Below are 25,092 nucleotides of genomic sequence, written 5' to 3'. Positions count from 1 at the left end.
CATGCCTGCACTTTTCGGCTTGCTGCTGCTGCAATCCACGCGTTTTAGATCTGCATAACTCCACCTCTTTTAGCACAGTACCCTCAACCCCCGGCTGTTCCCACCCGCCTCAACACCATTGGAAGGGAGGAGAACCAATTAAGGCGGGGGGGGGTGGAACGAGCAACTGTCTACCCTTAGCAGGAGGGTTGCTGATTAATTACCTCTCCTGCTGCTGCTGCTGCTGCTGGCTGTCCAGCAGCAGACTGAAGGTGGCTGCTGCTGTGCGCAGGTATATAAAGGCTCAGAGCCTATTATGACACGCGCAGCCAGCGTTCCATTGCCACATTCCGTCTACTGCAGGCGGGATACCTGGATGGCTGAATGTCACTGAGAAGCTCACAGAGACCGCCATAAGCAACAGTTTAAAAGAATGCCACAGACTAATCAACCAAACTTTTTGGGTTGGTTTCTCTTTTATAGTCTGCAGGCATTAAATGAAAGAAGTCAGTGTTCCAGCAGAGGGAGACAACGTTTCAGAAAAGGCATTGTAGCAAACCAAAAAAGAAATTTTAAGTGCAGCAGAGTAACCAGCTCACATACCTGTTAGCTCAGGTGAGTTTAAAAGGCTGCTGTTGATAACAAGGGCATTTGCTAAATAGATGGTGTGTGTGCAACAATATACTGAAAGGTCAATTATATTGTGCAGCTTATCTCACCACCTGTAGTTATTTAGGTGAAAGCTCCAAAATGCTTGCCTAATATGTCTGTTTATCCAAAAGGAAGTATAGAGGGAGAGCTAGATAGATAGCATTGCATTACATTACATGGCAATGCAATGCACAGTTGCTGAAGTTGAACCAAAATGAGCTTGTCATCTGGCTTCTGCAACTTTTAACATGAAAAATCCAATGAGGAGAAGAAAAGCAAAGCCAAAGAGTCCATCCCAAAATCCGACAAACAAGCCAAATGAACAAAAAGCATTGAATTCAATTCTTTCTGATTTTAGAAACTGCATTAAAGAAGGGGTGCACCGGTCCTGGAGATACTGCAATACCAGGTCAATGCGTGGAGTGGACAGAGCAAGCTCTTTTTCCATCTCCCTGTTCTAAAAATCCATTTAATATATGGTCCCCAGATAGGGGACGTATCAGATATTAAACTGATAAGAACAGATACTACACTTGATCTTAGCCAAAAGGCCGAGAAGCGATAACCAGAATTGGTTTCCGACTACGGTGCCACCCAAGGATTCTGAAAAGTCCATTTGTGGAGATGGCCACCTGGACTCCCGTTAAGAAGACATGCTGTCAACCTCTAGATCCCTCACATGCCTGCACTTTTCGGCTTGCTGCTGCTGCAATCCACGCGTTTTAGATCTGCATAACTCCACCTCTTTTAGCACAGTACCCTCAACCCCCGGCTGTTCCCACCCGCCTCAACACCGTTGGAAGGGAGGAGAACCAATTAAGGCGGGGGGGGGTTGAACGAGCAACTGTCTACCCTTAGCAGGAGGGTTGCTGATTAATTACCTCTCCTGCTGCTGCTGCTGCTGCTGGCTGTCCAGCAGCAGACTGAAGGTGGCTGCTGCTGTGCGCAGGTATATAAAGGCTCAGAGCCTATTATGACACGCGCAGCCAGCGTTCCATTGCCACATTCCGTCTACTGCAGGCGGGATACCTGGATGGCTGAATGTCACTGAGAAGCTCACAGAGACCGCCATAAGCAACAGTTTAAAAGAATGCCACAGACTAATCAACCAAACTTTTTGGGTTGGTTTCTCTTTTATAGTCTGCAGGCATTAAATGAAAGAAGTCAGTGTTCCAGCAGAGGGAGACAACGTTTCAGAAAAGGCATTGTAGCAAACCAAAAAAGAAATTTTAAGCGCAGCAGAGTAACCAGCTCACATACCTGTTAGCTCAGGTGAGTTTAAAAGGCTGCTGTTGATAACAAGGGCATTTGCTAAATAGATGGTGTGTGTGCAACAATATACTGAAAGGTCAATTATATTGTGCAGCTTATCTCACCACCTGTAGTTATTTAGGTGAAAGCTCCAAAATGCTTGCCTAATATGTCTGTTTATCCAAAAGGAAGTATAGAGGGAGAGCTAGATAGATAGCATTGCATTACATTACATGGCAATGCAATGCACAGTTGCTGAAGTTGAACCAAAATGAGCTTGTCATCTGGCTTCTGCAACTTTTAACATGAAAAATCCAATGAGGAGAAGAAAAGCAAAGCCAAAGAGTCCATCCCAAAATCCGACAAACAAGCCAAATGAACAAAAAGCATTGAATTCAATTCTTTCTGATTTTAGAAACTGCATTAAAGAAGGGGTGCACCGGTCCTGGAGATACTGCAATACCAGGTCAATGCGTGGAGTGGACAGAGCAAGCTCTTTTTCCATCTCCCTGTTCTAAAAATCCATTTAATATATGGTCCCCAGATAGGGGACGTATCAGATATTAAACTGATAAGAACAGATACTACACTTGATCTTAGCCAAAAGGCCGAGAAGCGATAACCAGAATTGGTTTCCGACTACGGTGCCACCCAAGGATTCTGAAAAGTCCATTTGTGGAGATGGCCACCTGGACTCCCGTTAAGAAGACATGCTGTCAACCTCTAGATCCCTCACATGCCTGCACTTTTCGGCTTGCTGCTGCTGCAATCCACGCGTTTTAGATCTGCATAACTCCACCTCTTTTAGCACAGTACCCTCAACCCCCGGCTGTTCCCACCCGCCTCAACACCGTTGGAAGGGAGGAGAACCAATTAAGGCGGGGGGGGGGGGGTGGAACGAGCAGCTGTCTACCCTTAGCAGGAGGGTTGCTGATTAATTACCTCTCCTGCTGCTGCTGCTGGCTGTCCAGCAGCAGACTGAAGGTGGCTGCTGCTGTGCGCAGGTATATAAAGGCTCAGAGCCTATTATGACACGCGCAGCCAGCGTTCCATTGCCACATTCCGTCTACTGCAGGTGGGATACCTGGATGGCTGAATGTCACTGAGAAGCTCACAGAGACCGCCATAAGCAACAGTTTAAAAGAATGCCACAGACTAATCAACCAAACTTTTTGGGTTGGTTTCTCTTTTATAGTCTGCAGGCATTAAATGAAAGAAGTCAGTGTTCCAGCAGAGGGAGACAACGTTTCAGAAAAGGCATTGTAGCAAACCAAAAAAGAAATTTTAAGCGCAGCAGAGTAACCAGCTCACATACCTGTTAGCTCAGGTGAGTTTAAAAGGCTGCTGTTAATAACAAGGGCATTTGCTAAATAGATGGTGTGTGTGCAACAATATACTGAAAGGTCAATTATATTGTGCAGCTTATCTCACCACCTGTAGTTATTTAGGTGAAAGCTCCAAAATGCTTGCCTAATATGTCTGTTTATCCAAAAGGAAGTATAGAGGGAGAGCTAGATAGATAGCATTGCATTACATTACATGGCAATGCAATGCACAGTTGCTGAAGTTGAACCAAAATGAGCTTGTCATCTGGCTTCTGCAACTTTTAACATGAAAAATCCAATGAGGAGAAGAAAAGCAAAGCCAAAGAGTCCATCCCAAAATCCGACAAACAAGCCAAATGAACAAAAAGTATTGAATTCAATTCTTTCTGATTTTAGAAACTGCATTAAAGAAGGGGTGCACCGGTCCTGGAGATACTGCAATACCAGGTCAATGCGTGGAGTGGACAGAGCAAGCTCTTTTTCCATCTCCCTGTTCTAAAAATCCATTTAATATATGGTCCCGAGATAGGGGACGTATCAGATATTAAACTGATAAGAACAGATACTACACTTGATCTTAGCCAAAAGGCCGAGAAGCGATAACCAGAATTGGTTTCCGACTACGGTGCCACCCAAGGATTCTGAAAAGTCCATTTGTGGAGATGGCCACCTGGACTCCCGTTAAGAAGACATGCTGTCAACCTCTAGATCCCTCACATGCCTGCACTTTTCGGCTTGCTGCTGCTGCAATCCACGCGTTTTAGATCTGTATAACTCCACCTCTTTTAGCACAGTACCCTCAACCCCCGGCTGTTCCCACCCGCCTCAACACCGTTGGAAGGGAGGAGAACCAATTAAGGCGGGGGGGGGGGGACGAGCAGCTGTCTACCCTTAGCAGGAGGGTTGCTGATTAATTACCTCTCCTGCTGCTGCTGCTGCTGCTGGCTGTCCAGCAGCAGACTGAAGGTGGCTGCTGCTGTGCGCAGGTATATAAAGGCTCAGAGCCTATTATGACACGCGCAGCCAGCGTTCCATTGCCACATTCCGTCTACTGCAGGCGGGATACCTGGATGGCTGAATGTCACTGAGAAGCTCACAGAGACCGCCATAAGCAACAGTTTAAAAGAATGCCACAGACTAATCAACCAAACTTTTTGGGTTGGTTTCTCTTTTATAGTCTGCAGGCATTAAATGAAAGAAGTCAGTGTTCCAGCAGAGGGAGACAACGTTTCAGAAAAGGCATTGTAGCAAACCAAAAAATAAATTTTAAGCGCAGCAGAGTAACCAGCTCACATACCTGTTAGCTCAGGTGAGTTTAAAAGGCTGCTGTTGATAACAAGGGCATTTGCTAAATAGATGGTGTGTGTGCAACAATATACTGAAAGGTCAATTATATTGTGCAGCTTATCTCACCACCTGTAGTTATTTAGGTGAAAGCTCCAAAATGCTTGCCTAATATGTCTGTTTATCCAAAAGGAAGTATAGAGGGAGAGCTAGATAGATAGCATTGCATTACATTACATGGCAATGCAATGCACAGTTGCTGAAGTTGAACCAAAATGAGCTTGTCATCTGGCTTCTGCAACTTTTAACATGAAAAATCCAATGAGGAGAAGAAAAGCAAAGCCAAAGAGTCCATCCCAAAATCCGACAAACAAGCCAAATGAACAAAAAGCATTGAATTCAATTCTTTCTGATTTTAGAAACTGCATTAAAGAAGGGGTGCACCGGTCCTGGAGATACTGCAATACCAGGTCAATGCGTGGAGTGGACAGAGCAAGCTCTTTTTCCATCTCCCTGTTCTAAAAATCCATTTAATATATGGTCCCCAGATAGGGGACGTATCAGATATTAAACTGATAAGAACAGATACTACACTTGATCTTAGCCTAAAGGCCGAGAAGCGATAACCAGAATTGGTTTCCGACTACGGTGCCACCCAAGGATTCTGAAAAGTCCATTTGTGGAGATGGCCACCTGGACTCCCGTTAAGAAGACATGCTGTCAACCTCTAGATCCCTCACATGCCTGCACTTTTCGGCTTGCTGCTGCTGCAATCCACGCGTTTTAGATCTGCATAACTCCACCTCTTTTAGCACAGTACCCTCAACCCCCGGCTGTTCCCACCCGCCTCAACACCGTTGGAAGGGAGGAGAACCAATTAAGGCGGGGGGGGGGGGTGGAACGAGCAGCTGTCTACCCTTAGCAGGAGGGTTGCTGATTAATTACCTCTCCTGCTGCTGCTGCTGCTGCTGGCTGTCCAGCAGCAGACTGAAGGTGGCTGCTGCTGTGCGCAGGTATATAAAGGCTCAGAGCCTATTATGACACGCGCAGCCAGCGTTCCATTGCCACATTCCGTCTACTGCAGGCGGGATACCTGGATGGCTGAATGTCACTGAGAAGCTCACAGAGACCGCCATAAGCAACAGTTTAAAAGAATGCCACAGACTAATCAACCAAACTTTTTGGGTTGGTTTCTCTTTTATAGTCTGCAGGCATTAAATGAAAGAAGTCAGTGTTCCAGCAGAGGGAGACAACGTTTCAGAAAAGGCATTGTAGCAAACCAAAAAAGAAATTTTAAGCGCAGCAGAGTAACCAGCTCACATACCTGTTAGCTCAGGTGAGTTTAGAAGGCTGCTGTTGATAACAAGGGCATTTGCTAAATAGATGGTGTGTGTGCAACAATATACTGAAAGGTCAATTATATTGTGCAGCTTATCTCACCACCTGTAGTTATTTAGGTGAAAGCTCCAAAATGCTTGCCTAATATGTCTGTTTATCCAAAAGGAAGTATAGAGGGAGAGCTAGATAGATAGCATTGCATTACATTACATGGCAATGCAATGCACAGTTGCTGAAGTTGAACCAAAATGAGCTTGTCATCTGGCTTCTGCAACTTTTAACATGAAAAATCCAATGAGGAGAAGAAAAGCAAAGCCAAAGAGTCCATCCCAAAATCCGACAAACAAGCCAAATGAACAAAAAGCATTGAATTCAATTCTTTCTGATTTTAGAAACTGCATTAAAGAAGGGGTGCACCGGTCCTGGAGATACTGCAATACCAGGTCAATGCGTGGAGTGGACAGAGCAAGCTCTTTTTCCATCTCCCTGTTCTAAAAATCCATTTAATATATGGTCCCCAGATAGGGGACGTATCAGATATTAAACTGATAAGAACAGATACTACACTTGATCTTAGCCAAAAGGCCGAGAAGCGATAACCAGAATTGGTTTCCGACTACGGTGCCACCCAAGGATTCTGAAAAGTCCATTTGTGGAGATGGCCACCTGGACTCCCGTTAAGAAGACATGCTGTCAACCTCTAGATCCCTCACATGCCTGCACTTTTCGGCTTGCTGCTGCTGCAATCCACGCGTTTTAGATCTGCATAACTCCACCTCTTTTAGCACAGTACCCTCAACCCCCGGCTGTTCCCACCCGCCTCAACACCGTTGGAAGGGAGGAGAACCAATTAAGGCGGGGGGGGGGGTGGAACGAGCAGCTGTCTACCCTTAGCAGGAGGGTTGCTGATTAATTACCTCTCCTGCTGCTGCTGCTGCTGCTGGCTGTCCAGCAGCAGACTGAAGGTGGCTGCTGCTGTGCGCAGGTATATAAAGGCTCAGAGCCTATTATGACACGCGCAGCCAGCGTTCCATTGCCACATTCCGTCTACTGCAGGCGGGATACCTGGATGGCTGAATGTCACTGAGAAGCTCACAGAGACCGCCATAAGCAACAGTTTAAAAGAATGCCACAGACTAATCAACCAAACTTTTTGGGTTGGTTTCTCTTTTACAGTCTGCAGGCATTAAATGAAAGAAGTCAGTGTTCCAGCAGAGGGAGACAACGTTTCAGAAAAGGCATTGTAGCAAACCAAAAAAGAAATTTTAAGCGCAGCAGAGTAACCAGCTCACATACCTGTTAGCTCAGGTGAGTTTAAAAGGCTGCTGTTGATAACAAGGGCATTTGCTAAATAGATGGTGTGTGTGCAACAATATACTGAAAGGTCAATTATATTGTGCAGCTTATCTCACCACCTGTAGTTATTTAGGTGAAAGCTCCAAAATGCTTGCCTAATATGTCTGTTTATCCAAAAGGAAGTATAGAGGGAGAGCTAGATAGATAGCATTGCATTACATTACATGGCAATGCAATGCACAGTTGCTGAAGTTGAACCAAAATGAGCTTGTCATCTGGCTTCTGCAACTTTTAACATGAAAAATCCAATGAGGAGAAGAAAAGCAAAGCCAAAGAGTCCATCCCAAAATCCGACAAACAAGCCAAATGAACAAAAAGCATTGAATTCAATTCTTTCTGATTTTAGAAACTGCATTAAAGAAGGGGTGCACCGGTCCTGGAGATACTGCAATACCAGGTCAATGCGTGGAGTGGACAGAGCAAGCTCTTTTTCCATCTCCCTGTTCTAAAAATCCATTTAATATATGGTCCCCAGATAGGGGACGTATCAGATATTAAACTGATAAGAACAGATACTACACTTGATCTTAGCCAAAAGGCCGAGAAGCGATAACCAGAATTGGTTTCCGACTACGGTGCCACCCAAGGATTCTGAAAAGTCCATTTGTGGAGATGGCCACCTGGACTCCCGTTAAGAAGACATGCTGTCAACCTCTAGATCCCTCACATGCCTGCACTTTTCGGCTTGCTGCTGCTGCAATCCACGCGTTTTAGATCTGCATAACTCCACCTCTTTTAGCACAGTACCCTCAACCCCCGGCTGTTCCCACCCGCCTCAACACCGTTGGAAGGGAGGAGAACCAATTAAGGCGGGGGGGGGGGTGGAACGAGCAGCTGTCTACCCTTAGCAGGAGGGTTGCTGATTAATTACCTCTCCTGCTGCTGCTGCTGCTGCTGGCTGTCCAGCAGCAGACTGAAGGTGGCTGCTGCTGTGCGCAGGTATATAAAGGCTCAGAGCCTATTATGACACGCGCAGCCAGCGTTCCATTGCCACATTCCGTCTACTGCAGGCGGGATACCTGGATGGCTGAATGTCACTGAGAAGCTCACAGAGACCGCCATAAGCAACAGTTTAAAAGAATGCCACAGACTAATCAACCAAACTTTTTGGGTTGGTTTCTCTTTTATAGTTTGCAGGCATTAAATGAAAGAAGTCAGTGTTCCAGCAGAGGGAGACAACGTTTCAGAAAAGGCATTGTAGCAAACCAAAAAAGAAATTTTAAGCGCAGCAGAGTAACCAGCTCACATACCTGTTAGCTCAGGTGAGTTTAAAAGGCTGCTGTTGATAACAAGGGCATTTGCTAAATAGATGGTGTGTGTGCAACAATATACTGAAAGGTCAATTATATTGTGCAGCTTATCTCACCACCTGTAGTTATTTAGGTGAAAGCTCCAAAATGCTTGCCTAATATGTCTGTTTATCCAAAAGGAAGTATAGAGGGAGAGCTAGATAGATAGCATTGCATTACATTACATGGCAATGCAATGCACAGTTGCTGAAGTTGAACCAAAATGAGCTTGTCATCTGGCTTCTGCAACTTTTAACATGAAAAATCCAATGAGGAGAAGAAAAGCAAAGCCAAAGAGTCCATCCCAAAATCCGACAAACAAGCCAAATGAACAAAAAGCATTGAATTCAATTCTTTCTGATTTTAGAAACTGCATTAAAGAAGGGGTGCACCGGTCCTGGAGATACTGCAATACCAGGTCAATGCGTGGAGTGGACAGAGCAAGCTCTTTTTCCATCTCCCTGTTCTAAAAATCCATTTAATATATGGTCCCCAGATAGGGGACGTATCAGATATTAAACTGATAAGAACAGATACTACACTTGATCTTAGCCAAAAGGCCAAGAAGCGATAACCAGAATTGGTTTCCGACTACGGTGCCACCCAAGGATTCTGAAAAGTCCATTTGTGGAGATGGCCACCTGGACTACCGTTAAGAAGACATGCTGTCAACCTCTAGATCCCTCACATGCCTGCACTTTTCGGCTTGCTGCTGCTGCAATCCACGCGTTTTAGATCTGCATAACTCCACCTCTTTTAGCACAGTACCCTCAACCCCCGGCTGTTCCCACCCGCCTCAACACCGTTGGAAGGGAGGAGAACCAATTAAGGCGGGGGGGGGGTGGAACGAGCAGCTGTCTACCCTTAGCAGGAGGGTTGCTGATTAATTACCTCTCCTGCTGCTGCTGCTGCTGCTGGCTGTCCAGCAGCAGACTGAAGGTGGCTGCTGCTGTGCGCAGGTATATAAAGGCTCAGAGCCTATTATGACACGCGCAGCCAGCGTTCCATAGCCACATTCCGTCTACTGCAGGCGGGATACCTGGATGGCTGAATGTCACTGAGAAGCTCACAGAGACCGCCATAAGCAACAGTTTAAAAGAATGCCACAGACTAATCAACCAAACTTTTTGGGTTGGTTTCTCTTTTATAGTCTGCAGGCATTAAATGAAAGAAGTCAGTGTTCCAGCAGAGGGAGACAACGTTTCAGAAAAGGCATTGTAGCAAACCAAAAAAGAAATTTTAAGCGCAGCAGAGTAACCAGCTCACATACCTGTTAGCTCAGGTGAGTTTAAAAGGCTGCTGTTGATAACAAGGGCATTTGCTAAATAGATGGTGTGTGTGCAACAATATACTGAAAGGTCAATTATATTGTGCAGCTTATCTCACCACCTGTAGTTATTTAGGTGAAAGCTCCAAAATGCTTGCCTAATATGTCTGTTTATCCAAAAGGAAGTATAGAGGGAGAGCTAGATAGATAGCATTGCATTACATTACATGGCAATGCAATGCACAGTTGCTGAAGTTGAACCAAAATGAGCTTGTCATCTGGCTTCTGCAACTTTTAACATGAAAAATCCAATGAGGAGAAGAAAAGCAAAGCCAAAGAGTCCATCCCAAAATCCGACAAACAAGCCAAATGAACAAAAAGCATTGAATTCAATTCTTTCTGATTTTAGAAACTGCATTAAAGAAGGGGTGCACCGGTCCTGGAGATACTGCAATACCAGGTCAATGCGTGGAGTGGACAGAGCAAGCTCTTTTTCCATCTCCCTGTTCTAAAAATCCATTTAATATATGGTCCCCAGATAGGGGACGTATCAGATATTAAACTGATAAGAACAGATACTACACTTGATCTTAGCCAAAAGGCCGAGAAGCGATAACCAGAATTGTTTTCCGACTACGGTGCCACCCAAGGATTCTGAAAAGTCCATTTGTGGAGATGGCCACCTGGACTCCCGTTAAGAAGACATGCTGTCAACCTCTAGATCCCTCACATGCCTGCACTTTTCGGCTTGCTGCTGCTGCAATCCACGCGTTTTAGATCTGCATAACTCCACCTCTTTTAGCACAGTACCCTCAACCCCCGGCTGTTCCCACCCGCCTCAACACCGTTGGAAGGGAGGAGAACCAATTAAGGCGGGGGGGGGGGTGGTGGAACGAGCAGCTGTCTACCCTTAGCAGGAGGGTTGCTGATTAATTACCTCTCCTGCTGCTGCTGCTGCTGCTGGCTGTCCAGCAGCAGACTGAAGGTGGCTGCTGCTGTGCGCAGGTATATAAAGGCTCAGAGCCTATTATGACACGCGCAGCCAGCGTTCCATTGCCACATTCCGTCTACTGCAGGCGGGATACCTGGATGGCTGAATGTCACTGAGAAGCTCACAGAGACCGCCATAAGCAACAGTTTAAAAGAATGCCACAGACTAATCAACCAAACTTTTTGGGTTGGTTTCTCTTTTATAGTCTGCAGGCATTAAATGAAAGAAGTCAGTGTTCCAGCAGAGGGAGACAACGTTTCAGAAAAGGCATTGTAGCAAACCAAAAAATAAATTTTAAGCGCAGCAGAGTAACCAGCTCACATACCTGTTAGCTCAGGTGAGTTTAAAAGGCTGCTGTTGATAAGGGCATTTGCTAAATAGATGGTGTGTGTGCAACAATATACTGAAAGGTCAATTATATTGTGCAGCTTATCTCACCACCTGTAGTTATTTAGGTGAAAGCTCCAAAATGCTTGCCTAATATGTCTGTTTATCCAAAAGGAAGTATAGAGGGAGAGCTAGATAGATAGCATTGCATTACATTACATGGCAATGCAATGCACAGTTGCTGAAGTTGAACCAAAATGAGCTTGTCATCTGGCTTCTGCAACTTTTAACATGAAAAATCCAATGAGGAGAAGAAAAGCAAAGCCAAAGAGTCCATCCCAAAATCCGACAAACAAGCCAAATGAACAAAAAGCATTGAATTCAATTCTTTCTGATTTTAGAAACTGCATTAAAGAAGGGGTGCACCGGTCCTGGAGATACTGCAATACCAGGTCAATGCGTGGAGTGGACAGAGCAAGCTCTTTTTCCATCTCCCTGTTCTAAAAATCCATTTAATATATGGTCCCCAGATAGGGGACGTATCAGATATTAAACTGATAAGAACAGATACTACACTTGATCTTAGCCAAAAGGCCGAGAAGCGATAACCAGAATTGGTTTCCGACTACGGTGCCACCCAAGGATTCTGAAAAGTCCATTTGTGGAGATGGCCACCTGGACTCCCGTTAAGAAGACATGCTGTCAACCTCTAGATCCCTCACATGCCTGCACTTTTCGGCTTGCTGCTGCTGCAATCCACGCGTTTTAGATCTGCATAACTCCACCTCTTTTAGCACAGTACCCTCAACCCCCGGCTGTTCCCACCCGCCTCAACACCGTTGGAAGGGAGGAGAACCAATTAAGGCGGGGGGGGGGGGGGTGGAACGAGCAGCTGTCTACCCTTAGCAGGAGGGTTGCTGATTAATTACCTCTCCTGCTGCTGCTGCTGCTGCTGGCTGTCCAGCAGCAGACTGAAGGTGGCTGCTGCTGTGCGCAGGTATATAAAGGCTCAGAGCCTATTATGACACGCGCAGCCAGCGTTCCATTGCCACATTCCGTCTACTGCAGGCGGGATACCTGGATGGCTGAATGTCACTGAGAAGCTCACAGAGACCGCCATAAGCAACAGTTTAAAAGAATGCCACAGACTAATCAACCAAACTTTTTGGGTTGGTTTCTCTTTTATAGTCTGCAGGCATTAAATGAAAGAAGTCAGTGTTCCAGCAGAGGGAGACAACGTTTCAGAAAAGGCATTGTAGCAAACCAAAAAAGAAATTTTAAGCGCAGCAGAGTAACCAGCTCACATACCTGTTAGCTCAGGTGAGTTTAAAAGGCTGCTGTTGATAAGGGCATTTGCTAAATAGATGGTGTGTGTGCAACAATATACTGAAAGGTCAATTATATTGTGCAGCTTATCTCACCACCTGTAGTTATTTAGGTGAAAGCTCCAAAATGCTTGCCTAATATGTCTGTTTATCCAAAAGGAAGTATAGAGGGAGAGCTAGATAGATAGCATTGCATTACATTACATGGCAATGCAATGCACAGTTGCTGAAGTTGAACCAAAATGAGCTTGTCATCTGGCTTCTGCAACTTTTAACATGAAAAATCCAATGAGGAGAAGAAAAGCAAAGCCAAAGAGTCCATCCCAAAATCCGACAAACAAGCCAAATGAACAAAAAGCATTGAATTCAATTCTTTCTGATTTTAGAAACTGCATTAAAGAAGGGGTGCACCGGTCCTGGAGATACTGCAATACCAGGTCAATGCGTGGAGTGGACAGAGCAAGCTATTTTTCCATCTCCCTGTTCTAAAAATCCATTTAATATATGGTCCCCAGATAGGGGACGTATCAGATATTAAACTGATAAGAACAGATACTACACTTGATCTTAGCCAAAAGGCCGAGAAGCGATAACCAGAATTGGTTTCCGACTACGGTGCCACCCAAGGATTCTGAAAAGTCCATTTGTGGAGATGGCCACCTGGACTCCCGTTAAGAAGACATGCTGTCAACCTCTAGATCCCTCACATGTCTGCACTTTTCGGCTTGCTGCTGCTGCAATCCACGCGTTTTAGATCTGCATAACTCCACCTCTTTTAGCACAGTACCCTCAACCCCCGGCTGTTCCCACCCGCCTCAACACTGTTGGAAGGGAGGAGAACCAATTAAGGCGGGGGGGGGGGTGGAACGAGCAGCTGTCTACCCTTAGCAGGAGGGTTGCTGATTAATTACCTCTCCTGCTGCTGCTGCTGGCTGTCCAGCAGCAGACTGAAGGTGGCTGCTGCTGTGCGCAGGTATATAAAGGCTCAGAGCCTATTATGACACGCGCAGCCAGCGTTCCATTGCCACATTCCGTCTACTGCAGGCGGGATACCTGGATGGCTGAATGTCACTGAGAAGCTCACAGAGACCGCCATAAGCAACAGTTTAAAAGAATGCCACAGACTAATCAACCAAACTTTTTGGGTTGGTTTCTCTTTTATAGTCTGCAGGCATTAAATGAAAGAAGTCAGTGTTCCAGCAGAGGGAGACAACGTTTCAGAAAAGGCATTGTAGCAAACCAAAAAAGAAATTTTAAGCGCAGCAGAGTAACCAGCTCACATACCTGTTAGCTCAGGTGAGTTTAAAAGGCTGCTGTTGATAACAAGGGCATTTGCTAAATAGATGGTGTGTGTGCAACAATATACTGAAAGGTCAATTATATTGTGCAGCTTATCTCACCACCTGTAGTTATTTAGGTGAAAGCTCCAAAATGCTTGCCTAATATGTCTGTTTATCCAAAAGGAAGTATAGAGGGAGAGCTAGATAGATAGCATTGCATTACATTACATGGCAATGCAATGCACAGTTGCTGAAGTTGAACCAAAATGAGCTTGTCATCTGGCTTCTGCAACTTTTAACATGAAAAATCCAATGAGGAGAAGAAAAGCAAAGCCAAAGAGTCCATCTCAAAATCCGACAAACAAGCCAAATGAACAAAAAGCATTGAATTCAATTCTTTCTGATTTTAGAAACTGCATTAAAGAAGGGGTGCACCGGTCCTGGAGATACTGCAATACCAGGTCAATGCGTGGAGTGGACAGAGCAAGCTCTTTTTCCATCTCCCTGTTCTAAAAATCCATTTAATATATGGTCCCCAGATAGGGGACGTATCAGATATTAAACTGATAAGAACAGATACTACACTTGATCTTAGCCAAAAGGCCGAGAAGCGATAACCAGAATTGGTTTCCGACTACGGTGCCACCCAAGGATTCTGAAAAGTCCATTTGTGGAGATGGCCACCTGGACTCCCGTTAAGAAGACATGCTGTCAACCTCTAGATCCCTCACATGCCTGCACTTTTCGGCTTGCTGCTGCTGCAATCCACGCGTTTTAGATCTGCATAACTCCACCTCTTTTAGCACAGTACCCTCAACCCCCGGCTGTTCCCACTCGCCTCAACACCGTTGGAAGGGAGGAGAACCAATTAAGGCGGGGGGGGGGGGGTGGAACGAGCAGCTGTCTACCCTTAGCAGGAGGGTTGCTGATTAATTACCTCTCCTGCTGCTGCTGCTGCTGGCTGTCCAGCAGCAGACTGAAGGTGGCTGCTGCTGTGCGCAGGTATATAAAGGCTCAGAGCCTATTATGACACGCGCAGCCAGCGTTCCATTGCCACATTCCGTCTACTGCAGGCGGGATACCTGGATGGCTGAATGTCACTGAGAAGCTCACAGAGACCGCCATAAGCAACAGTTTAAAAGAATGCCACAGACTAATCAACCAAACTTTTTGGGTTGGTTTCTCTTTTATAGTCTGCAGGCATTAAATGAAAGAAGTCAGTGTTCCAGCAGAGGGAGACAACGTTTCAGAAAAGGCATTGTAGCAAACCAAAAAAGAAATTTTAAGCGCAGCAGAGTAACCAGCTCACATACCTGTTAGCTCAGGTGAGTTTAAAAGGCTGCTGTTGATAACAAGGGCATTTGCTAAATAGATGGTGTGTGTGCAACAATATACTGAAAGGTCAATTATATTGTGCAGCTTATCTCACCACCTGTAGTTATTTAGGTGAAAGCTCCAAAATGCTTGCCTAATATGTCTGTTTATCCAAAAGGAAGTATAGAGGGAGAGCTAGATAGATAGCATTGCATTACATTACATGGCAATGCAATGCACAGTTGCTGAAGTTGAACCAAAATGAGCTTGTCATCTGGCTTCTGCAACTTTTAACATGAAAAATCCAATGAGGAGAAGAAAAGCAAAGCCAAAGAGTCCATCCCAAAATCCGACAAACAAGCCAAATGAACAAAAAGCATTGAATTCAATTCTTTCTGATTTTAGAAACTGCATTAAAGAAGGGGTGCACCGGTCCTGGAGATACTGCAATACCAGGTCAATGCGTGGAGTGGACAGAGCAAGCTCTTTTTCCATCTCCCTGTTCTAAAAATCCATTTAATATATGGTCCCCAGATAGGGGACGTATCAGATATTAAGCTGATAAGAACAGATACTACACTTGATCTTAGCCAAAAGGCCGAGAAGCGATAACCAGAATTGGTTTCCGACTACGGTGCCACCGAAGGATTCTGAAAAGTCCATTTGTGGAGATGGCCACCTGGACTCCCGTTAAGAAGACATGCTGTCAACCTCTAGATCCCTCACATGCCTGCACTTTTCGGCTTGCTGCTGCTGCAATCCACGCGTTTTAGATCTGCATAACTCCACCTCTTTTAGCACAGTACCCTCAACCCCCGGCTGTTCCCACCCGCCTCAACACCGTTGGAAGGGAGGAGAACCAATTAAGGCGGGGGGGGGGTGGAACGAGCAGCTGTCTACCCTTAGCAGGAGGGTTGCTGATTAATTACCTCTCCTGCTGCTGCTGCTGCTGCTGGCTGTCCAGCAGCAGACTGAAGGTGGCTGCTGCTGTGCGCAGGTATATAAAGGCTCAGAGCCTATTATGACACGCGCAGCCAGCGTTCCATTGCCACATTCCGTCTACTGCAGGCGGGATACCTGGATGGCTGAATGTCACTGAGAAGCTCACAGAGACCGCCATAAGCAACAGTTTAAAAGAATGCCACAGACTAATCAACCAAACTTTTTGGGTTGGTTTCTCTTTTATAGTCTGCAGGCATTAAATGAAAGAAGTCAGTGTTCCAGCAGAGGGAGACAACGTTTCAGAAAAGGCATTGTAGCAAACCAAAAAAGAAATTTTAAGCGCAGCAGAGTAACCAGCTCACATACCTGTTAGCTCAGGTGAGTTTAAAAGGCTGCTGTTGATAACAAGGGCATTTGCTAAATAGATGGTGTGTGTGCAACAATATACTGAAAGGTCAATTATATTGTGCAGCTTATCTCACCACCTGTAGTTATTTAGGTGAAAGCTCCAAAATGCTTGCCTAATATGTCTGTTTATCCAAAAGGAAGTATAGAAGGAGAGCTAGATAGATAGCATTGCATTACATTACATGGCAATGCAATGCACAGTTGCTGAAGTTGAACCAAAATGAGCTTGTCATCTGGCTTCTGCAACTTTTAACATGAAAAATCCAATGAGGAGAAGAAAAGCAAAGCCAAAGAGTCCATCCCAAAATCCGACAAACAAGCCAAATGAACAAAAAACATTGAATTCAATTCTTTCTGATTTTAGAAACTGCATTAAAGAAGGGGTGCACCGGTCCTGGAGATACTGCAATACCAGGTCAATGCGTGGAGTGGACAGAGCAAGCTCTTTTTCCATCTCCCTGTTCTAAAAATCCATTTAATATATGGTCCCCAGATAGGGGACGTATCAGATATTAAACTGATAAGAACAGATACTACACTTGATCTTAGCCAAAAGGCCGAGAAGCGATAACCAGAATTGGTTTCCGACTACGGTGCCACCCAAGGATTCTGAAAAGTCCATTTGTGGAGATGGCCACCTGGACTCCCGTTAAGAAGACATGCTGTCAACCTCTAGATCCCTCACATGCCTGCACTTTTCGGCTGGCTGCTGCTGCAATCCACGCGTTTTAGATCTGCATAACTCCACCTCTTTTAGCACAGTACTCTCAACCCCCGGCAGTTCCCAACCGCCTCAACACCGTTGGAAGGGAGGAGAACCAATTAAGGCGGGGGGGGGGGGTGGAACGAGCAGCTGTCTACCCTTAGCAGTAGGGTTGCTGATTAATTACCTCTCCTGCTGCTGCTGCTGCTGGCTGTCCAGCAGCAGACTGAAGGTGGCTGCTGCTGTGCGCAGGTATATAAAGGCTCAGAGCCTATTATGACACGCGCAGCCAGCGTTCCATTGCCACATTCCGTCTACTGCAGGCGGGATACCTGGATGGCTGAATGTCACTGAGAAGCTCACAGAGACCGCCATAAGCAACAGTTTAAAAGAATGCCACAGACTAATCAACCAAACTTTTTGGGTTGGTTTCTCTTTTATAGTCTGCAGGCATTAAATGAAAGAAGTCAGTGTTCCAGCAGAGGGAGACAACGTTTCAGAAAAGGCATTGTAGCAAACCAAAAAAGAAATTTTAAGTGCAGCAGAGTAACCAGCTCACATACCTGTTAGCTCAGGTGAGTTTAAAAGGCTGCTGTTGATAACAAGGGCATTTGCTAAATAGATGGTGTGTGTGCAACAATATACTGAAAGGTCAATTATATTGTGCAGCTTATCTCACCACCTGTAGTTATTTAGGTGAAAGCTCCAAAATGCTTGCCTAATATGTCTGTTTATCCAAAAGGAAGTATAGAGGGAGAGCTAGATAGATAGCATTGCATTACATTACATGGCAATGCAATGCACAGTTGCTGAAGTTGAACCAAAATGAGCTTGTCATCTGGCTTCTGCAACTTTTAACATGAAAAATCCAATGAGGAGAAGAAAAGCAAAGCCAAAGAGTCCATCCCAAAATCCGACAAACAAGCCAAATGAACAAAAAGCATTGAATTCAATTCTTTCTGATTTTAGAAACTGCATTAAAGAAGGGGTGCACCGGTCCTGGAGATACTGCAATACCAGGTCAATGCGTGGAGTGGACAGAGCAAGCTCTTTTTCCATCTCCCTGTTCTAAAAATCCATTTAATATATGGTCCCCAGATAGGGGACGTATCAGATATTAAACTGATAAGAACAGATACTACACTTGATCTTAGCCAAAAGGCCGAGAAGCGATAACCAGAATTGGTTTCCGACTACGGTGCCACCCAAGGATTCTGAAAAGTCCATTTGTGGAGATGGCCACCTGGACTCCCGTTAAGAAGACATGCTGTCAACCTCTAGATCCCTCACATGCCTGCACTTTTCGGCTTGCTGCTGCTGCAATCCACGCGTTTTAGATCTGCATAACTCCACCTCTTTTAGCACAGTACCCTCAACACCCGGCTGTTCCCACCCGCCTCAACACCGTTGGAAGGGAGGAGAACCAATTAAGGCGGGGGGGGGGGTGGAACGATCAGCTGTCTACCCTTAGCAGGAGGGTTGCTGATTAATTACCTCTCCTGCTGCTGCTGCTGGCTGTCCAGCAGCAGACTGAAGGTGGCTGCTGCTGTGCGCAGGTATATAAAGGCTCAGAGCCTATTATGACACGCGCAGCCAGCGTTCCATTGCCACATTCCGTCTACTGCAGGCGGGATACCTGGATGGCTGAATGTCACTGAGAAGCTCACAGAGACCGCCATAAGCAACAGTTTAAAAGAATGCCACAGACTAATCAACCAAACTTTTTGGGTTGGTTTCTCTTTTATAGTCTGCAGGCATTAAATGAAAGAAGTCAGTGTTCCAGCAGAGGGAGACAACGTTTCAGAAAAGGCATTGTAGCAAACCAAAAAAGAAATTTTAAGCGCAGCAGAGTAACCAGCTCACATACCTGTTAGCTCAGGTGAGTTTAAAAGGCTGCTGTTGATAACAAGGGCATTTGCTAAATAGATGGTGTGTGTGCAACAATATACTGAAAGGTCAATTATATTGTGCAGCTTATCTCACCACCTGTAGTTATTTAGGTGAAAGCTCCAAAATGCTTGCCTAATATGTCTGTTTATCCAAAAGGAAGTATAGAGGGAGAGCTAGATAGATAGCATTGCATTACATTACATGGCAATGCAATGCACAGTTGCTGAAGTTGAACCAAAATGAGCTTGTCATCTGGCTTCTGCAACTTTTAACATGAAAAATCCAATGAGGAGAAGAAAAGCAAAGCCAAAGAGTCCATCCCAAAATCCGACAAACAAGCCAAATGAACAAAAAGCATTGAATTCAATTCTTTCTGATTTTAGAAACTGCATTAAAGAAGGGGTGCACCGGTCCTGGAGATACTGCAATACCAGGTCAATGCGTGGAGTGGACAGAGCAAGCTCTTTTTCCATCTCCCTGTTCTAAAAATCCATTTAATATATGGTCCCCAGATAGGGGACGTATCAGATATTAAACTGATAAGAACAGATACTACACTTGATCTTAGCCAAAAGGCCGAGAAGCGATAACCAGAATTGGTTTCCGACTACGGTGCCACCCAAGGATTCTGAAAAGTCCATTTGTGGAGATGGCCACCTGGACTCCCGTTAAGAAGACATGCTGTCAACCTCTAGATCCCTCACATGCCTGCACTTTTCGGCTTGCTGCTGCTGCAATCCACGCGTTTTAGATCTGCATAACTCCACCTCTTTTAGCACAGTACCCTCAACCCCCGGCTGTTCCCACCCGCCTCAACACCGTTGGAAGGGAGGAGAACCAATTAAGGCGGGGGGGGTGGAACGAGCAGCTGTCTACCCTTAGCAGGAGGGTTGCTGATTAATTACCTCTCCTGCTGCTGCTGCTGCTGCTGGCTGTCCAGCAGCAGACTGAAGGTGGCTGCTGCTGTGCGCAGGTATATAAAGGCTCAGAGCCTATTATGACACGCGCAGCCAGCGTTCCATTGCCACATTCCGTCTACTGCAGGCGGGATACCTGGATGGCTGAATGTCACTGAGAAGCTCACAGAGACCGCCATAAGCAACAGTTTAAAAGAATGCCACAGACTAATCAACCAAACTTTTTGGGTTGGTTTCTCTTTAATAGTCTGCAGGCATTAAATGAAAGAAGTCAGTGTTCCAGCAGAGGGAGACAACGTTTCAGAAAAGGCATTGTAGCAAACCAAAAAAGAAATTTTAAGCGCAGCAGAGTAACCAGCTCACATACCTGTTAGCTCAGGTGAGTTTAAAAGGCTGCTGTTGATAACAAGGGCATTTGCTAAATAGATGGTGTGTGTGCAACAATATACTGAAAGGTCAATTATATTGTGCAGCTTATCTCACCACCTGTAGTTATTTAGGTGAAAGCTCCAAAATGCTTGCCTAATATGTCTGTTTATCCAAAAGGAAGTATAGAGGGAGAGCTAGATAGATAGCATTGCATTACATTACATGGCAATGCAATGCACAGTTGCTGAAGTTGAACCAAAATGAGCTTGTCATCTGGCTTCTGCAACTTTTAACATGAAAAATCCAATGAGGAGAAGAAAAGCAAAGCCAAAGAGTCCACCCCAAAATCCGACAAACAAGCCAAATGAACAAAAAGCATTGAATTCAATTCTTTCTGATTTTAGAAACTGCATTAAAGAAGGGGTGCACCGGTCCTGGAGATACTGCAATACCAGGTCAATGCGTGGAGTGGACAGAGCAAGCTCTTTTTCCATCTCCCTGTTCTAAAAATCCATTTAATATATGGTCCCCAGATAGGGGACGTATCAGATATTAAACTGATAAGAACAGATACTACACTTGATCTTAGCCAAAAGGCCGAGAAGCGATAACCAGAATTGGTTTCCGACTACGGTGCCACCCAAGGATTCTGAAAAGTCCATTTGTGGAGATGGCCACCTGGACTCCCATTAAGAAGACATGCTGTCAACCTCTAGATCCCTCACATGCCTGCACTTTTCGGCTTGCTGCTGCTGCAATCCACGCGTTTTAGATCTGCATAACTACACCTCTTTTAGCACAGTACTCTCAACCCCCGGCTGTTCCCACCCGCCTCAACACCGTTGGAAGGGAGGAGAACCAATTAAGGCGGGGGGGGGGGTGGAACGAGCAGCTGTCTACCCTTAGCAGGAGGGTTGCTGATTAATTACCTCTCCTGCTGTTGCTGCTGCTGCTGGCTGTCCAGCAGCAGACTGAAGGTGGCTGCTGCTGTGCGCAGGTATATAAAGGCTCAGAGCCTATTATGACACGCGCAGCCAGCGTTCCATTGCCACATTCCGTCTACTGCAGGCGGGATACCTGGATGGCTGAATGTCACTGAGAAGCTCACAGAGACCGCCATAAGCAACAGTTTAAAAGAATGCCACAGACTAATCAACCAAACTTTTTGGGTTGGTTTCTCTTTTATAGTCTGCAGGCATTAAATGAAAGAAGTCAGTGTTCCAGCAGAGGGAGACAACGTTTCAGAAAAGGCATTGTAGCAAACCAAAAAAGAAATTTTAAGCGCAGCAGAGTAACCAGCTCACATACCTGTTAGCTCAGGTGAGTTTAAAAGGCTGCTGTTGATAACAAGGGCATTTGCTAAATAGATGGTGTGTGTGCAACAATATACTGAAAGGTCAATTATATTGTGCAGCTTATCTCACCACCTGTAGTTATTTAGGTGAAAGCTCCAAAATGCTTGCCTAATATGTCTGTTTATCCAAAAGGAAGTATAGAGGGAGAGCTAGATAGATAACATTGCATTACATTACATGGCAATGCAATGCACAGTTGCTGAAGTTGAACCAAAATGAGCTTGTCATCTGGCTTCTGCAACTTTTAACATGAAAAATCCAATGAGGAGAAGAAAAGCAAAGCCAAAGAGTCCATCCCAAAATCCGACAAACAAGCCAAATGAACAAAAAGCATTGAATTCAATTCTTTCTGATTTTAGAAACTGCATTAAAGAAGGGGTGCACCGGTCCTGGAGATACTGCAATACCAGGTCAATGCGTGGAGTGGACAGAGCAAGCTCTTTTTCCATCTCCCTGTTCTAAAAATCCATTTAATATATGGTCCCCAGATAGGGGACGTATCAGATATTAAACTGATAAGAACAGATACTACACTTGATCTTAGCCAAAAGGCCGAGAAGCGATAACCAGAATTGGTTTCCGACTACGGTGCCACCCAAGGATTCTGAAAAGTCCATTTGTGGAGATGGCCACCTGGACTCCCGTTAAGAAGACATGCTGTCAACCTCTAGATCCCTCACATGCCTGCACTTTTCGGCTTGCTGCTGCTGCAATCCACGCGTTTTAGATCTGCATAACTCCACCTCTTTTAGCACAGTACCCTCAACCCCCGGCTGTTCCCACCCGCCTCAACACCGTTGGAAGGGAGGAGAACCAATTAAGGCGGGGGGGGGGGTGGAACGAGCAGCTGTCTACCCTTAGCAGGAGGGTTGCTGATTAATTACCTCTCCTGCTGCTGCTGCTGCTGCTGGCTGTCCAGCAGCAGACTGAAGGTGGCTGCTGCTGTGCGCAGGTATATAAAGGCTCAGAGCCTATTATGACACGCGCAGCCAGCGTTCCATTGCCACATTCCGTCTACTGCAGGCGGGATACCTGGATGGCTGAATGTCACTGAGAAGCTCACAGAGACCGCCATAAGCAACAGTTTAAAAGAATGCCACAGACTAATCAACCAAACTTTTTGGGTTGGTTTCTCTTTTATAGTCTGCAGGCATTAAATGAAAGAAGTCAGTGTTCCAGCAGAGGGAGAAAACGTTTCAGAAAAGGCATTGTAGCAAACCAAAAAAGAAATTTTAAGCGCAGCAGAGTAACCAGCTCACATACCTGTTAGCTCAGGTGAGTTTAAAAGGCTGCTGTTGATAACAAGGGCATTTGCTAAATAGATGGTGTGTGTGCAACAATATACTGAAAGGTCAATTATATTGTGCAGCTTATCTCACCACCTGTAGTTATTTAGGTGAAAGCTCCAAAATGCTTGCCTAATATGTCTGTTTATCCAAAAGGAAGTATAGAGGGAGAGCTAGATAGATAGCATTGCATTACATTACATGGCAATGCAATGCACAGTTGCTGAAGTTGAACCAAAATGAGCTTGTCATCTGGCTTCTGCAACTTTTAACATGAAAAATCCAATGAGGAGAAGAAAAGCAAAGCCAAAGAGTCCATCCCAAAATCCGACAAACAAGCCAAATGAACAAAAAGCATTGAATTCAATTCTTTCTGATTTTAGAAACTGCATTAAAGAAGGGGTGCACCGGTCCTGGAGATACTGCAATACCAGGTCAATGCGTGGAGTGGACAGAGCAAGCTCTTTTTCCATCTCCCTGTTCTAAAAATCCATTTAATATATGGTCCCCAGATAGGGGACGTATCAGATATTAAACTGATAAGAACAGATACTACACTTGATCTTAGCCAAAAGGCCGAGAAGCGATAACCAGAATTGGTTTCCGACTACGGTGCCACCCAAGGATTCTGAAAAGTCCATTTGTGGAGATGGCCACCTGGACTCCCGTTAAGAAGACATGCTGTCAACCTCTAGATCCCTCACATGCCTGCACTTTTCGGCTTGCTGCTGCTGCAATCCACGCGTTTTAAATCTGCATAACTCCACCTCTTTTAGCACAGTACCCTCAACCCCCGGCTGTTCCCACCCGCCTCAACACCGTTGGAAGGGACGAGAACCAATTAAGGCGGGGGGGGGGGATGGAGGAACGAGCAGCTGTCTACCCTTAGCAGGAGGGTTGCTGATTAATTACCTCTCCTGCTGCTGCTGCTGCTGCTGGCTGTCCAGCAGCAGACTGAAGGTGGCTGCTGCTGTGCGCAGGTATATAAAGGCTCAGAGCCTATTATGACACGCGCAGCCAGCGTTTCATTGCCACATTCCGTCTACTGCAGGCGGGATACCTGGATGGCTGAATGTCACTGAGAAGCTCACAGAGACCGCCATAAGCAACAGTTTAAAAGAATGCCACAGACTAATCAACCAAACTTTTTGGGTTGGTTTCTCTTTTATAGTCTGCAGGCATTAAATGAAAGAAGTCAGTGTTCCAGCAGAGGGAGACAACGTTTCAGAAAAGGCATTGTAGCAAACCAAAAAAGAAATTTTAAGCGCAGCAGAGTAACCAGCTCACATACCTGTTAGCTCAGGTGAGTTTAAAAGGCTGCTGTTGATAACAAGGGCATTTGCTAAATAGATGGTGTGTGTGCAACAATATACTGAAAGGTCAATTATATTGTGCAGCTTATCTCACCACCTGTAGTTATTTAGGTGAAAGCTCCAAAATGCTTGCCTAATATGTCTGTTTATCCAAAAGGAAGTATAGAGGGAGAGCTAGATAGATAGCATTGCATTACATTACATGGCAATGCAATGCACAGTTGCTGAAGTTGAACCAAAATGAGCTTGTCATCTGGCTTCTGCAACTTTTAACATGAAAAATCCAATGAGGAGAAGAAAAGCAAAGCCAAAGAGTCCATCCCAAAATCCGACAAACAAGCCAAATGAACAAAAAGCATTGAATTCAATTCTTTCTGATTTTAGAAACTGCATTAAAGAAGGGGTGCACCGGTCCTGGAGATACTGCAATACCAGGTCAATGCGTGGAGTGGACAGAGCAAGCTCTTTTTCCATCTCCCTGTTCTAAAAATCCATTTAATATATGGTCCCCAGATAGGGGACGTATCAGATATTAAACTGATAAGAACAGATACTACACTTGATCTTAGCCAAAAGGCCGAGAAGCGATAACCAGAATTGGTTTCCGACTACGGTGCCACCCAAGGATTCTGAAAAGTCCATTTGTGGAGATGGCCACCTGGACTCCCGTTAAGAAGACATGCTGTCAACCTCTAGATCCCTCACATGCCTGCACTTTTCGGCTTGCTGCTGCTGCAATCCACGCGTTTTAGATCTGCATAACTCCACCTCTTTTAGCACAGTACCCTCAACCCCCGGCTGTTCCCACCCGCCTCAACACCGTTGGAAGGGAGGAGAACCAATTAAGGCGGGGGGGGGGTGGAACGAGCAGCTGTCTACCCTTAGCAGGAGGGTTGCTGATTAATTACCTCTCCTGCTGCTGCTGCTGGCTG

General features: G+C 45.4%; 19 non-coding genes across 19 annotated transcripts; all 19 read right to left on the bottom strand.

Moving 5' to 3' along the window:
- Positions 1 to 1,002: 1,002 nt before the first annotated feature.
- On the bottom strand, positions 1,003 to 1,193 carry LOC141238644 (U2 spliceosomal RNA). The gene has a single exon (XR_012304098.1). It is a non-coding gene; the product is annotated as a U2 spliceosomal RNA (small nuclear RNA).
- Positions 1,194 to 2,310: 1,117 nt separating this feature from the next.
- On the bottom strand, positions 2,311 to 2,501 carry LOC141238643 (U2 spliceosomal RNA). The gene has a single exon (XR_012304097.1). It is a non-coding gene; the product is annotated as a U2 spliceosomal RNA (small nuclear RNA).
- Positions 2,502 to 3,616: 1,115 nt separating this feature from the next.
- LOC141239017 (U2 spliceosomal RNA) lies at positions 3,617 to 3,807 on the bottom strand. The gene has a single exon (XR_012304458.1). It is a non-coding gene; the product is annotated as a U2 spliceosomal RNA (small nuclear RNA).
- A 1,116-nt stretch (positions 3,808 to 4,923) lies between these two features.
- On the bottom strand, positions 4,924 to 5,114 carry LOC141238961 (U2 spliceosomal RNA). Its single transcript, XR_012304403.1, has one exon. It is a non-coding gene; the product is annotated as a U2 spliceosomal RNA (small nuclear RNA).
- A 1,120-nt stretch (positions 5,115 to 6,234) lies between these two features.
- LOC141238642 (U2 spliceosomal RNA) lies at positions 6,235 to 6,425 on the bottom strand. The gene has a single exon (XR_012304096.1). It is a non-coding gene; the product is annotated as a U2 spliceosomal RNA (small nuclear RNA).
- A 1,119-nt stretch (positions 6,426 to 7,544) lies between these two features.
- On the bottom strand, positions 7,545 to 7,735 carry LOC141238641 (U2 spliceosomal RNA). Its single transcript, XR_012304095.1, has one exon. It is a non-coding gene; the product is annotated as a U2 spliceosomal RNA (small nuclear RNA).
- Positions 7,736 to 8,854: 1,119 nt separating this feature from the next.
- Positions 8,855 to 9,045, bottom strand: LOC141238903 (U2 spliceosomal RNA). The gene has a single exon (XR_012304348.1). It is a non-coding gene; the product is annotated as a U2 spliceosomal RNA (small nuclear RNA).
- A 1,118-nt stretch (positions 9,046 to 10,163) lies between these two features.
- Positions 10,164 to 10,354, bottom strand: LOC141238640 (U2 spliceosomal RNA). Its single transcript, XR_012304094.1, has one exon. It is a non-coding gene; the product is annotated as a U2 spliceosomal RNA (small nuclear RNA).
- Positions 10,355 to 11,473: 1,119 nt separating this feature from the next.
- LOC141238639 (U2 spliceosomal RNA) lies at positions 11,474 to 11,664 on the bottom strand. The gene has a single exon (XR_012304093.1). It is a non-coding gene; the product is annotated as a U2 spliceosomal RNA (small nuclear RNA).
- Positions 11,665 to 12,783: 1,119 nt separating this feature from the next.
- Positions 12,784 to 12,974, bottom strand: LOC141238980 (U2 spliceosomal RNA). Its single transcript, XR_012304421.1, has one exon. It is a non-coding gene; the product is annotated as a U2 spliceosomal RNA (small nuclear RNA).
- A 1,113-nt stretch (positions 12,975 to 14,087) lies between these two features.
- Positions 14,088 to 14,278, bottom strand: LOC141238638 (U2 spliceosomal RNA). The gene has a single exon (XR_012304092.1). It is a non-coding gene; the product is annotated as a U2 spliceosomal RNA (small nuclear RNA).
- A 1,118-nt stretch (positions 14,279 to 15,396) lies between these two features.
- Positions 15,397 to 15,587, bottom strand: LOC141238933 (U2 spliceosomal RNA). The gene has a single exon (XR_012304376.1). It is a non-coding gene; the product is annotated as a U2 spliceosomal RNA (small nuclear RNA).
- Positions 15,588 to 16,705: 1,118 nt separating this feature from the next.
- On the bottom strand, positions 16,706 to 16,896 carry LOC141238637 (U2 spliceosomal RNA). The gene has a single exon (XR_012304091.1). It is a non-coding gene; the product is annotated as a U2 spliceosomal RNA (small nuclear RNA).
- Positions 16,897 to 18,013: 1,117 nt separating this feature from the next.
- Positions 18,014 to 18,204, bottom strand: LOC141238636 (U2 spliceosomal RNA). Its single transcript, XR_012304090.1, has one exon. It is a non-coding gene; the product is annotated as a U2 spliceosomal RNA (small nuclear RNA).
- Positions 18,205 to 19,317: 1,113 nt separating this feature from the next.
- Positions 19,318 to 19,508, bottom strand: LOC141238635 (U2 spliceosomal RNA). The gene has a single exon (XR_012304089.1). It is a non-coding gene; the product is annotated as a U2 spliceosomal RNA (small nuclear RNA).
- Positions 19,509 to 20,624: 1,116 nt separating this feature from the next.
- LOC141238633 (U2 spliceosomal RNA) lies at positions 20,625 to 20,815 on the bottom strand. The gene has a single exon (XR_012304087.1). It is a non-coding gene; the product is annotated as a U2 spliceosomal RNA (small nuclear RNA).
- A 1,119-nt stretch (positions 20,816 to 21,934) lies between these two features.
- LOC141238632 (U2 spliceosomal RNA) lies at positions 21,935 to 22,125 on the bottom strand. Its single transcript, XR_012304086.1, has one exon. It is a non-coding gene; the product is annotated as a U2 spliceosomal RNA (small nuclear RNA).
- Positions 22,126 to 23,244: 1,119 nt separating this feature from the next.
- On the bottom strand, positions 23,245 to 23,435 carry LOC141238631 (U2 spliceosomal RNA). The gene has a single exon (XR_012304085.1). It is a non-coding gene; the product is annotated as a U2 spliceosomal RNA (small nuclear RNA).
- Positions 23,436 to 24,558: 1,123 nt separating this feature from the next.
- Positions 24,559 to 24,749, bottom strand: LOC141238630 (U2 spliceosomal RNA). Its single transcript, XR_012304084.1, has one exon. It is a non-coding gene; the product is annotated as a U2 spliceosomal RNA (small nuclear RNA).
- Between the last annotated feature and the right edge of the window lie 343 nt (positions 24,750 to 25,092).

This window comes from Phyllobates terribilis, unplaced genomic scaffold (genome assembly GCF_046119375.1).
Source record: "Phyllobates terribilis strain yellow unplaced genomic scaffold, ASM4611937v1 Scaffold_763__1_contigs__length_703860, whole genome shotgun sequence".
NCBI lineage: Eukaryota > Metazoa > Chordata > Amphibia > Anura > Dendrobatidae > Phyllobates > Phyllobates terribilis.
Note: the sequence above shows the minus strand (reverse complement) of the source record. Positions and strands in the feature narration are given on the sequence as shown.